The 12,988-nt window shown below is 35.4% G+C and overlaps 1 protein-coding gene across 1 annotated transcript in view; it reads left to right on the top strand.

The window, feature by feature from the left end:
• DOCK2 (dedicator of cytokinesis 2) overlaps window positions 1-12,988 on the top strand; it is a 211,599-nt gene that overhangs the window by 115,689 nt on the left and 82,922 nt on the right. The gene's annotated exons all lie outside the window — the stretch shown is intronic.

The raw sequence follows: 12,988 nt of genomic DNA, 5'->3' as shown, positions 1-12,988 counted from the left end.
GCACTTAGAATCAACTGGATCTCGTGCCTAGTCTATCTTGGAATGCCTCCAGAAAGCAGAGCTGCAATAATCTGGTAAAAAAAGAAAATGACAAAAGTGTAGATAAGCATTTCGCTGTCCTCTTGGGAAAGGCGATGCTTAACCTTGTTGAGTTTCTAAGAGGACAGAACACAAAGGAGGGTAGGTCATCCTTTAATGATCTACTGATGTGGTCACTAAAGGAAAGCTTAAGATCTGTGAACACACCAAGGGCTCTGAACCTTGCTGAAGAAATTAACAGCATGTCGCTTCTCTGGGCAACATAAGCAAATGTCGCGGTGATGTCAAAGGCAAAACAAAAGCCTGTTTCTTTGCCGCTTCACATGTCAGATATTTCTTAATATCTGTATCTCGTAACTGATTTTAAAACTTGTATAAATTCAAATTTTATTTTTAGCTAGCAAAGTTGTTATTAGATAGTCAGAGAAGTTAATCATTGATAGACATCTCTAATAAATCTGCATTGTCCTGAGCTGTGTGGCACTTGATTGTCATTCAGTGTTGGGTTTTTTATTATTCAGTCTTTACTCAGGCTGGCATTTTGAAGAAGTCCAGAAGTTATATGTGGGAATTGAAATAAGCGTTAACTCAAAAACTGCATGGAAATAAGTATCCTTAAAAAAATCTTGTATTCTGAAATTAGCTTTCCACAAGTGAAGGCAGTAAACTTCAAAGGAGACAGGAAGATAGAATACATGTAGTAGGCTCTACAAATTAATAGAAAGTCCTGTTCCTCATATGCTGTGAAATATGTGAAAGCCTTAAAAAGTAATAGGTAAGTAAATCACATAAGTAAATACACATTGCCTTAAAGTCACTTTCCCTGTACTTTCTGGTGCTCTTTTAAGCATAAGAATGCAGAATGGCCCATGTAATTGAGTATTTTACATGACCGTAGCATCTCTCGTGAGTTGGAGAAGAAAACAGCAATCTCTCCTCTTAAGTGGCTACATAATATGTAATATGGTCTGCCCTGCTTCAGTGTCTCTGGAATAAAGAACAGCTTTATTTTTTTTTGTATCCCTGGGATGTTTTCCTGGGGCCTGTTATTGTGATGTCAGTAATTTTATAGAAGTTATTTCCTTTCTTCATTGTGTCATACAAACAATACATTGCCTTAGTGGCTCTGCAGTGAGGTTGTTGTCAGAAAATTGTACTGGTTTTTATTTTAAACAATAATTTCATTGTAAAAGGTCTCCTTGGGAATAGCTTCAGGTTTAACTTGGGTAAGTAGCAGTCTGATTCGATGAAAATTTTGAAATGTATTCCTGCATTATTAACAAGACAGATAAAACATAAAGCATGTAGGCGTGGTTTCTTTGTCTCACTTCAGACATGATTGGGTGTGCATTTTTTCCAATGTTTTCCACATAAAGTTGAACAATAAACCAAATGATTACCTTGCCACAAAGTTGAGCAAGGCAGGCAACCTAGAATCTGTAAGAGAAGCTTGGCTTATTTTACATTGTGTTAGCAAAAATAATTAGGTATGCATTTCAGTTTCGTTTGGGTTTTTTTGTCTTGTAAAATTAAATAAAAAACCAACCACACCACTTTAAAAAAAATATTTGATAGAACCCACAAAAACGTTGCTGTGTCTAATCTGTCAATATTGCTATGTTATTCTCCTAACTGTAAGCCCTGAAAAAGCCTTAAAAGGCAGGAATATAAGGCTGTCTAACTGGCAGCCTAAAGGCATGTATATCCTTGTATAACAGGAATGACCTAGTTCAGTGGGAATATCCTCTTCTCTTTTTTTTTATTTATTTAAATTTCATATGTTGATAGAGATGTTTGTGTTCCTAGTATTATTTGTTTTGTGAAAAGCTTCCAGAGTACCATAGGATTCACATAGTTATGTCTGCTGCAATAATTAAGTTTTCTCTAGCTGTTACTAGACTGTGAAGACTTATTTTCATATACTTTGCATGTCTCCCTGATACTACATAGGCTTGTACATTAGGTTGTTTCCTCCATTAGTTTGTCTTGAAATGCTGATGTTCCCCAAACCTGTGGGGAACACCAGTGATAAAGGAGGAAGAGCCAGCAACAAAGAAATGCATTTGAACAAGGGCTAGGTTTGGCATTTTTTTCAGCTGCTAACAGTGGCCAGTCTGAAGTACTCTGCCAGCCCACTGTCCATATCCTACACATTTTTCTTCGGTTTCTTTGCCACCAAAGAACCTCTTCCCTGCACAGTGCTGTGAAATCCTGAATAGTATGTTCTTGAATTCAATAGAATGCAAGTTCTTTTTTTCTCTCCTCCAAAATCCTGGTGACTATATTATTGGTTTCCTGTTTTCACGCTTGATTACTCTGTTCTTCCAGAGCATCTGTGACTTGAGCTGTACAACCTGCTAAGTCTGACCTAATGTCCTGGAACTCTCTAATTGCAGCATTGTCATTTAGATTTTTATGATAATCTGGAAGGGGTAAGGGAGCTCCACTGCTGTTCCTGTATTTCAAATTTGCTCATTCTGTATTGCCTTATTCATTTGGCATCATATTGATGCCATATATACGATATTCTTTCTCCTCTTGTTTGGTTGTAAACTCCTGTTTGTCTTTGCATTTTTTACAAATTATTTGTAATTAGTTGCTAAAATTATTTAAATATTTCAATGTTTATTGTATTTAGCAATCTCAGAGGTCAGGACATCGTACCAAGGAGAGATTAAATAAAAGTCACTTTTATCTTACATGACTACAGTACCATTTAAAAAAACATAAATGGCCTTAGTATAGTAGTAAATGCTTTTTGCAACATGTTTTCTAGATATAAGAAATTCTGTGGGAAAGACTGTATAGTATCCTGTGCTGTCTTCCTTTTTTTTTTAAGAAAAAGTACTCTACGCTACTGAATTCCTGGCATTAAGCTCTGCAGCCTAGTAAGTTCTGTTTTAAGCTATAAAATATTAGCAGTAGCCTTGAAAATAAAAACTGAGCAGAACAAATTACTTTTTTTTCTTAATAAAACACACCTTGAAAACTCATAATGATCTAAATGGGAAATTTGATTCCACTCCCCTTTGAAGTTAAATAAGAGCATGTGAATCACCCCTAGTTTTCCAAATTCTTTTTCTTAATATTGTAAGGTTGCAACCATAATTCTGAGAGGGCTTTGTTTGAAAAGGAACAACATAATAGATCACAAGATACAGATTTAGGAAGCTGTAATGTAGCATTCAGCTCAATGGGTTTATGCTAACTTAAATGAGAAAATAATTTGTTTATAAAACATAACATAATGATGTTGTCAAGAGATTAGTTCTCTTAAAATATCTTGAAAATTCTTTTGAATATGTGATGGTATAGCATCTACCAAATGCTTGTTCTGTCCTTCAGTTCTATAGAGGTGATTGTATAGTGTATCCGTTACGAAATTAAAATGACAAAAAATGACTTGCTTCATAAACAGGTCCTTTTGTATCATTTCAATGGAGTGGTATAGTAAGGATGATTCTACATACCATGACCTAATAAGCTTTTATGAACAGTTTCAGTAGTATAGTTCTGAAACTGCTATTAAATCTAATAGCAATATTTTTAATCATAATCTTTTTTTCTATATGTGTCATTAGATATATACTGATGCTCCCACACATTCTGTATTGCAGCGACTAATCATAAAAATAAGAGCCTTATAAGACTGTGTAGGAGATACATACACTAAATATCAGAGGCATAACAAATTATATTTTTCATATATGCCATTTTGCTGGCACTCTGATTCATTGATAAAGTCTGTTTATATATGAGTGTGATTCTGATTTTGTTTGTTTTCTGCTAGGAATGCAATTCCCTAACATTTATTTACACTCATTATTTCTCTGTTTGCTAGGTTCAGGAGAAGGTGTTAGCACCCTGGTTTGTTAGCAGGACAATCTATTTAGATGAAATCCCAGTTTAGTGATTAGGAAAAATAAAAAAATCACTGCAAATAGCACTGAATGTTTCGGTAGTAAAGCAACACAAAGAAAGAAGTGTCTCTTTGGCATATAGTTGTCATCCTCTGAAGCAGTTCATATGGCACCACAAAATATTTTGATATTCGTGTTTGCTAAAATGCTGGAAAAAGTTTGAAAATCAGTTTGTGTTTGGGAAGACCTGTTGTAACACAGTGCTGTTATATCTATATTCACCATTTATTCTGGGGAGGATTTATGTTTGAAGTTTTTTTTGTGTGTGAGATGAATTTCAGAATGAGGATATCATTTGTTGTCAGAAGGATTTAATGTCAAGGTAGCAGAGGTGTCGCCTTTGAGCATGCTTATATGTGTTACAAAAAAAAAAGCACCAATGTGGGAAGTAAGGCCAGTGTTTTGGCCTTGTGTGACTTTTCTTTGGCCTTGCTTAGTGGGAATGAAGGGAGAAGAGGGGTGGAAAAAATGCACATGAACTTTGAGTGGCCCATTTTGAACAGTTCAGTCTTGTCCTATTGTAGTTTTAGGATTTGGAGGCTCCTAGACTGCAGTCATTGAGCAACTAAGGGACAGTCGCCCTACTCATGGAGCATAAGCATATTCCTTGATTTAGTTATTCAAAGAAATTTCTACTCCCATCTTCATCCTAGTTTTCTAGTAAGTACATAATAAATTCAGCTCTCACTGAGCTGGTGCAAAGAGTTATTAAAGGAGTATTCCTTATCCTGCCAGAGCCCAGGTATAATGTGTTAGTATGACACAATCCCTCCAGAAGAGATTAGCATGTGCACAAATTATTGGTGCAGACAATGCTATTTTGGTAAGTTTCTCTCTTTAGTATCACAGTTTCAGGATTCTTTGTTTCTATGATACTATAACTGAAACTAAATCAACTGGGACATCTTAGAAGTGGCACTCCTTAAAAAGAGCCACACCTAAGAAGGATGCTTATTTGGCAGTAGTTTGCAGAATACCCACTAGAAGCACAATCTGTAATTTTTGAAGTTTTATCCTTCCATGTCTATACATGTTTTCCCATGGGGTTTTCTTTTTTCATTGAGTATTCCCTATGGTTTCTATTAACCAACTTACCCAAGATTCAATATGAAAAGCTCTCTATCTTAGAAAGATTTTTTTTTTTTTTTTTTTTTTGCTAGGAACTTTCTTTTTTTAGCCAGTTACTCTGCTAACCACACTCCAAGATTTTTTCATGTTTAGAAGTGGAACCCACTACTACATAAAAATTGAGAACCTAATATAAACTCATCATGGATATAATTTAAATATTTTTCATATTTCAGATACAAAATAAAACTATTCTAACAGTTGCTAGTTAGTCCTTTGATTTTACTTTAAAATGAAAATGTTATTTCTGTGCACTTTGTCCCTGTTTTCATCTGTGACAGAGAGTAGCAACTTGACAGAAGAATATAAAGAAGTTCATATAACACCTTTCCACAACCTACCTGGCTTTAAAAGCTGTATAGTATTTTATCCTGTGTAGGAGTTATATAGTTAGAAAATTATATGAAATTGCATACGTGCTGTGTTACACTAACCAAGATTTATGTCAGTACATCTTCCTTCCATGATGGAAAAGTCCCCATTTATGCAGACTGGATACATTTTACATCAATGTCAGTTGATGTAGTATGAATTCTTTTTAAACTCTGTGGGTAAATTCATATCTGTATTGGCGCTCCTGTCTATACGCATGCTTGAATCTATTTCAGTTCTTCTCTTTTCCCCTACTGTAGCTGTGAAAAAGTGGAGAGCAACATTATTCTGGTGAGAGTCCCTTTGCCATGGTAGTGTTGGTGAACAATGGAGTTAACAGGGCAGCTTCAGGGCAATTACTTCTGCATCTCCTTTTCTTTCAACTGTTTTGTTACCAGAATCTTGAGGATCCTTGTGAAAGGTTCTGGATGTTTTGGGATTTTTTTTTGGTGCCCCTTCATATATCCATTATCTAGGTCCTGGAAGAAAACTCTTTATAAACATTTGTGTAATTTCCTGAAGAACAAAGTGACAAGTTTAACTTCTTTTTTAAGGCAGTCTGAGTGTGAAAGAATGCTTTAAAGGAAAACATTAAAAGTTCTCCTGGCTTTAGTCAATGTGTATTTGCAGGGTATGCCGAGTATGTCTTTTGTTTACCCTTCACCACCTCCACAGACCAGAACAGACCATAGTTAGACAGCTTTCAACCCACAAGAACAGTAGTCAAAACAATTTTAAAATACGGAGGTAAAGAGAAATTGTTAATCTTTCAAAGAAGCTATCAATACAACAGTAGCTTATTAACTCATATAGTTTCCAGTCTGGTTTTATTGTTCTTTTTACAACATTAAAGAAATTACCAGAGTACCAATACAATGCTCTTAATGTGGAAGGGGACAAATGACAATTAGAACTGCCAAATTAAAAGCACTTTAGCATTAGTGTACATTTAAAATATCAGGAAAAAGTACCAGGCTCCTCACATAAAAGTTTATATGGTTGTTACAGCTGCTAAAAGAGGAATAGTGATTTTAAATAAATTTAATTTTAATTTCTCAGCATCTTGGATCTTATCGCTTGCTTAGCTATGCCTCAGTAAAGGGCAGACTCTGACCTAGCAGAAGGGTTATCAACCAGGTCAGGCATTGCTGATTTTAATCTCAGCCTAAGAGATGGCTGCATATTGGCGTTTGCAAATGTTTCAATACTGCACTGCATGTACTTTGACAAAACCAATATTTATTCTTCCACAGGAATGTCTGGTACTAAGCAGAGTTAAAGGTTTTTCCATTAATATCTTCAGGATTTGGTGGGATTTTGATGGCCTGGTGACAAAAAACATTGTTTTTTTGGAAGCTCCAGTGCAACTGTGCTATTGCTCAAAAAGAAATAATAAAATAAAATCTTACATAATTTACAATAAAATGGATTGATGGATTCCTTAGAGATTGCTAATAATTAATCCTAAACATACACAGTTGGTAGATTTGTTAGTGTAATGGATGCGAGTTGTTGGAAAATTATTTTTATTGGGCCTTATTTTCTTTGTAAGATCAATTTAAAAGCAAGAGGAAAGTTTCTGGAGCTATATGATTTTCAGCAGTTTTAAGCAGAACTATTATGATAAAGCTTTGTTTTAACCATTCACAAATATATTATATTAGTCTCATCTCTGATCATGTAGTTGAAGTTTAATTTAATTTTCTGTCTTCAGTGAGTGCAGCTGAAAAAGAACAAAATCAATTAAAGGGTGACTTAGTTCTGGGAATACAGGAGGTGGCTCTGTTTAGTTTTAAGGAAGTGAATCAGCATTCAAGACATTCATCTTCACAATATGTGTAAATTCAAAATATATGGCTTAGAAATAAAAGATGTTACTGCACTTTAATGAACTTAAATTGCTCAGTTCTACCCTTTTCGACCCAGTTGTTGCTCTCCCTTGCAGGCAGTGTGTTTTGCATTGCAGTCAGACATAGTTGGCAATCGCCTCTGGGGTTTTTCTGCTGCTAAGTATTACACCTCTGGGCAGGGGACTAGCTCCAGCCATCCCAGCCATTGTGTCACTTCTTTCAAGTTCCCTGTTTGGTTTCCAGTCGTTTTAAATGCAAGAGACTTGTCAAGCTTTTCTGCAGTAAATAATCCGGGGATAATACTTTTAATCTTATTCTTTGCTTGTATTTTGTGTGTGTGCTGCTGTTGTTTCTATGGAATACTGACTGCATCATCTTTAACATGGCAATGAGTGCACTGGGACACTTGGCAGGACAAGACATGCTTTGCCAACTTGACTGACCATCTGGTTTAGTGGCAACAGGGAAATGGAATGGCACTTTGAATAAGAAATTAGTGAAATAAGCAGCTTGACAGCAGCAGGATACTTGGGATTCTCAGTGGATATCTTACGTACCAGGGCAGGAAGTTTCTTCTGGTCTGTGAGACCAGTCTGGAAACTAGCTAAAGAATTGTGGTGAAGCAATTAGTGGATTGCAGAGGAGGAGGGAAGAGAGGCAGCATGAAGGTACATAGATCCTTAAAGGCAAGGATGGAAGATTTCGCCTGACACAGCAGAGCTGAGATTGGGAGTGTGGACAGCAGTGGTTAAGTGAGCAGGTGAAAGAGATGAGTTTTTTGTAACTGTGCTCTGGACAAGCTAGTTCAGTTTTCAAGCAATGATTGCTCATTCCAAATGATTGCCTTCTCACGTCATACTAGATAATGTTATCCATAATTTATTTCTACATACACCTTGAAGATGAACACAATGTTAATATTCTGGGAAAAGTAGTAAATTACACAACTGTGTTTGAGGACAGACTTAAGCACAAGTTAATTCTATTACAGTAGAGCGTTAATCCTAGCCAGAGACTGTAGTAGAAGTTCTGGAGTGGATTTATGGCACAAAACCAAGCACACAACAAAACCCAGCAGCAGCAAAAACATTGCAAAGAATGAAAAATCTTTTTGGAATATTGCTGGGAAATCAATGCAAAGTTAAAAATAAATAAATAAAAATAGATGGCAAGGGATGTATTCTAAAAAATCATGCTACTTTTGTCATACCATAAACCATTGTCTTACTGCTTTTATCTGTCTGAAAAAGGTCTTAAATGAAATAATTTTGAAATTGCCTTGATTGTCCAACTTGGAATTTAAATCTTACAGAGCAGCTGCTATTACTATTTCATTGTGTTATAAAATTGTCCTGTATTTTTCCATCTGGTAGTCTGCTGTTTTTATAGTTGTATATCCTTTTGGCTAAATCATATGAATGTAAAGAAAACAGTAGAACAAGCTAAAACAGCCCGGCATGTTTTCAGTCAGAAATCAAAAGCTGTCAGTAAGATGTAGAAACAGGATGCCTAAGCTTCTGTTCAGTCAGCTATAAGACAAGACGACAGAACCAATGAACTACATGAATGTATAAATGGAAAATTAATGTGTGAATTAGGAGCTATTTCCCATTTCAGATGTACTCTATGCGTCTGATGAATGCTCTAGGTTGTTGCATGGCAGCCTATTCTAATGTTTACATTTTTGTGCTTTTACAGCTAGAAACAGTACAGTTTAGGACAGCACATGCATTGGCAGTGACATCTATTTCTGGAGCAGAAACAGAACTACATTAGCAGGTCACTTCAAATTCTGCTTATTTTTTTCATTTCAGAGTGCTGTTGTTTAGTGTTTGCATAATATGATAAAGATGTTTGTGCTACCCTCTACATATGCCACAGTTGCCAAGGTTTAGTGTGGTTTTCTGAGGAACTGTGACTTCAAACCACTGTGGCTCTTCATGGCATCACTGAGCATCTTCCATACTTCTCTGGTAATTATGTTGCTCTTTGGCTCGTGATACTAAACAGGTGCAATGACTCAATAATTCTGTGAAAACAGTATATTGAGAGGCCTTCTCAATTATGTGCTTGTGCTACAACATAAATATTGATGAATCTAAACATTAGATTGAAACAGTTGATTGGTTAGCTTTTCTTTAATTACATTAAAGATAACATATTTATCACTTTTTCTCCAGAAAGATTTTTGCACTTGTTTCTAAACAAAAAAAAAGAGAACTGTTTGGTCTGTAGAAATTCTTGGTCACCCTTTTTATGTGCACCATTTTTCCAATTACTGTCACTAAGATACAATGAGTTTTGAAACTTCTGGCTTAACCTGAAAGGGAGTTCAGAATTAAATCTAATCTATGTAGTATGGTTGCTTCATACACCACAAAAAAAGTTTGATCTTCTGGATAAGATTCTTTGCCCAATACAGAAAACTGTGCATTAATCAAATGTAAACCATCATTAGTGAATATAGGGTTAGAGATTGTGAGGATGGTGGTGTGTAAAGGAGTCCTCCTACCTTACATTAATTGTGAGGGTAAGTAAAACGAGCATTTAAAACATCCAGTATTCTGCTAAAAAGGGAATATAAAAATAACTACATAATCTTTGGCCTTCAGAAGTCTTTGAATTATTAGGAATTATTCATGTTTCTGTTTTGTCTGCTTTTTAATGATGTACGTATGATTATATACTTACACTCGGGCTCTATGTTGGTAAAGCGCTCTATTAATGAGGATAAATGTTACTTAAGTGCCTACATGAAATATATATCCTCCTTAGTCCTTCCAGAAGTACACCTGCATGAAGATTACCCACCCTACAGCCACTGAAATACTTCCACTAGATTAGAATCAAAGTGTGGCTTCATTCTATGCTATTTCTGTTGCTGTTTGTTTTTTCCAGTGCATTTGCTTTATTTATTCTTGTGGTGCTAGTATTATTTGAAGTTACTACGGCAACCTGTCACCATCTGCTATTATAAAGTATGCTGGGATTTAGTTGCTAGGTGTTGAAGTTTGTCATCTTACTCATATGACCCTAATGTTTTTCAGATGTTTCTTTTCCTATACGTGTTGCATCCACAGCTAATACGCACTTTAACAACAGTGGAAAAGATTCCGCATTCTTTCCCCTTGACCTTAGAAAGCCCTATTTGTTTTACAGACTATACATCTATGATCCCTTTTGATGTGCTTTGTATATACTCAACCAAAACAGCATTTCTTTTACCTTAGCCACTATTTTGCAGTGTTTATACTAAAGGAGCCAGCATTACAGTTCATTTAAATTTGATGTTAATTATGGTTTTTTTTAAGTGAACAGGGAGTTTGAATGTTTCCTGAGACACTTTCTCCTCTGTCTCTTTTTCATTTGACTACCTATTTACTTATGTTCCTGCTCCTGATAGAAGTGCAATGTTCATACTATCAATTTCCTTATTTCTTTACCCATTTTTTGAAAGGCTGTCAGCCAACTGGTTAATTCAAAAATTAGAATTCAGTGCTGTTTCTGTTCTGGGTTTTTTTACATTTAAATGGAAATGAATGTTTTTAAGTTGGAAAACATACGTTTTGTTAGATCTCTTCATAGTAGTGCAGTGTATTCAGAGTTATTTCTGTCAATTTTTCTGTTAGTATCCTCTCATCAGTCAAGTGTTTACTTTAATACATTTACTTTTTTATACATTTGACCTAGTTCTAATCAACCTTTTCTGCTGTAATTCACAGGATAAATCCTAACAAGCCTAAGCACAGCTGAAATGACTTGTTAGGATTCTATCTGAATAACTTCACCTTCTCTGCCACAACCTTGTTTATACTATTCAATCCCTCTGCACAATGCTTGACTTAATGAAATAAATTTTTTAATCATAAGCATTAGACTATCATGTTTGTAGGCGATGCTTGATTCTGAATTTCTCCGGTCTGACTAGTGAGCATGCAGTCTGCATTCAAAGTGTAACAGATCATTCTTGTGCAGAACTTACTGTATTTGCAAGCAGTTCATGTTCTTTGCACATTCTAGTAAGAGGTACTTAAACAGCATAGGAGAATTTAAGTGAATACATAGTGATATTTGCAGGTTTGATCTCTTTATAGTCCTATATTATGCTTAAGTTCTACCAGTGAGAATGGTGATGCTGAGAGCGCATGAGTACTTCAAAGATCCAAGGCTGCATCTGAGAAGCAAATCTTTATTGCTGGCGTTTGGGAATTAGGAGGGAGGGGCAAGCTTTTAACCTATAAAGGAGCTAGCAGTTAATTTCTAATAGTTGAGATCGCTGGCAAGAAAATTATTAAAGATCAAACAGTGTGTATTTTCCTGCTTTACATTTACATGGAAATGAAGGAGGAAGTTTTTGTAGCAAACCAGCTTTACTGTCACCTTCTTTTTTATGTATCATTCATTCCCGCTGATGTGAATTTGACAGGTTTGGTACAAGGTACTGGCCAGCAATATGTGATCTTTGCTTATGGCTCTTTTTAGTAATCAAGGCATATCATCTGTTAATTTTAAAATCACCCTACACAGTTACTAAGAGTAGGCATTCATGCTGTACCATAATCACAGATATAGCTAGATACATTTCAGAAGTTGGTTTCAACAAAAGAAATAACCTTCTTAAAGTCTTTATGCCTTTAAGCAACATAATACATCTATGCAATGCTTGTGAAGAAATGCTGCTTATTTTAAGAAGTGATTATTTAACATGAGGATAGAAAGGCATTCTGTGGCAAATGTTTAACTACTAAAAATACAAGCTGCTTTTCATGTACAGTTCTCTAACTTCTGTCAGTAATTTTTTTTCAAAATCAAGACATCAGAAGAAAACCCCATACAATTTCATCACTGAGTCCTCTGCAATTCATTAATACTTTCAGCTATACATTTTACATCACAGAAAAATTTGTCTGATCCATAACTGTAGAAGTGAACTACTACAGCAGGAAAACCAGCATTTCTTTTTAGAAGAGCATCGGTACCCGAGAACACACGATTCCTTACCTGAAAGCTTTTGGTTTACCTGCAGAAAATGTGTCTTCTTAGTCTTAAAAAGTAGGCAAGCCTCTCACTAGCACTAATGTTACTCCAAAAGAAGGTATAATAGGTCCTTTATATTGTAATTTTCACTGTTTGTATGCAAGAAGTGTGCTGGGTCTGCTCACGTAGGAATAAATAAATAAAAAAAAAGGCAGTACAAACTGAACAGCAGCTAACATATGAAAGTAAAAGACCTCTAGTGGCCATAACCTGAAGTTAAAGGCGGCTTCCCTTGTCTAAGTGGTAGACAAAATGGTTGGGTACGACAAACTGCAGCTGATACTTTGGTAATGTGTGCCTTTGTTGCCTTTCTGATGTAACAGAAGTATAAAGTGAATCAGAGTTAAACAGAGAATCTGATCACTACCAGGTGGAAATTAAATTCTGGCCAGAGGGGCTGGGGAGTCCCTTTTATCAGTTCTAAACCAGTATGATGAAAAGATCCAAGTAAATCTAGAAAATTATTTTGCATACTCATCTACTTCATAGTCTCTTATTTTAATATAATCAAAGTCTTTAAAGCAGGTTCACTTTTAAAACAATAATTAAAATTTCAGCAAATTATAAGGCATCAATAAGGAGGATTCTTCACTGTCTTAAAGGAAAACTGCAAATCATTAAGCTCACTATTATTGCTTGAGA

This window comes from Aptenodytes forsteri, unplaced genomic scaffold (assembly GCF_000699145.1).
Source record: "Aptenodytes forsteri isolate BGI_AS27 unplaced genomic scaffold, ASM69914v1 Scaffold54, whole genome shotgun sequence".
Classification (NCBI taxonomy): Eukaryota; Metazoa; Chordata; class Aves; order Sphenisciformes; family Spheniscidae; genus Aptenodytes; species Aptenodytes forsteri.
Note: the sequence above shows the minus strand (reverse complement) of the source record. Positions and strands in the feature narration are given on the sequence as shown.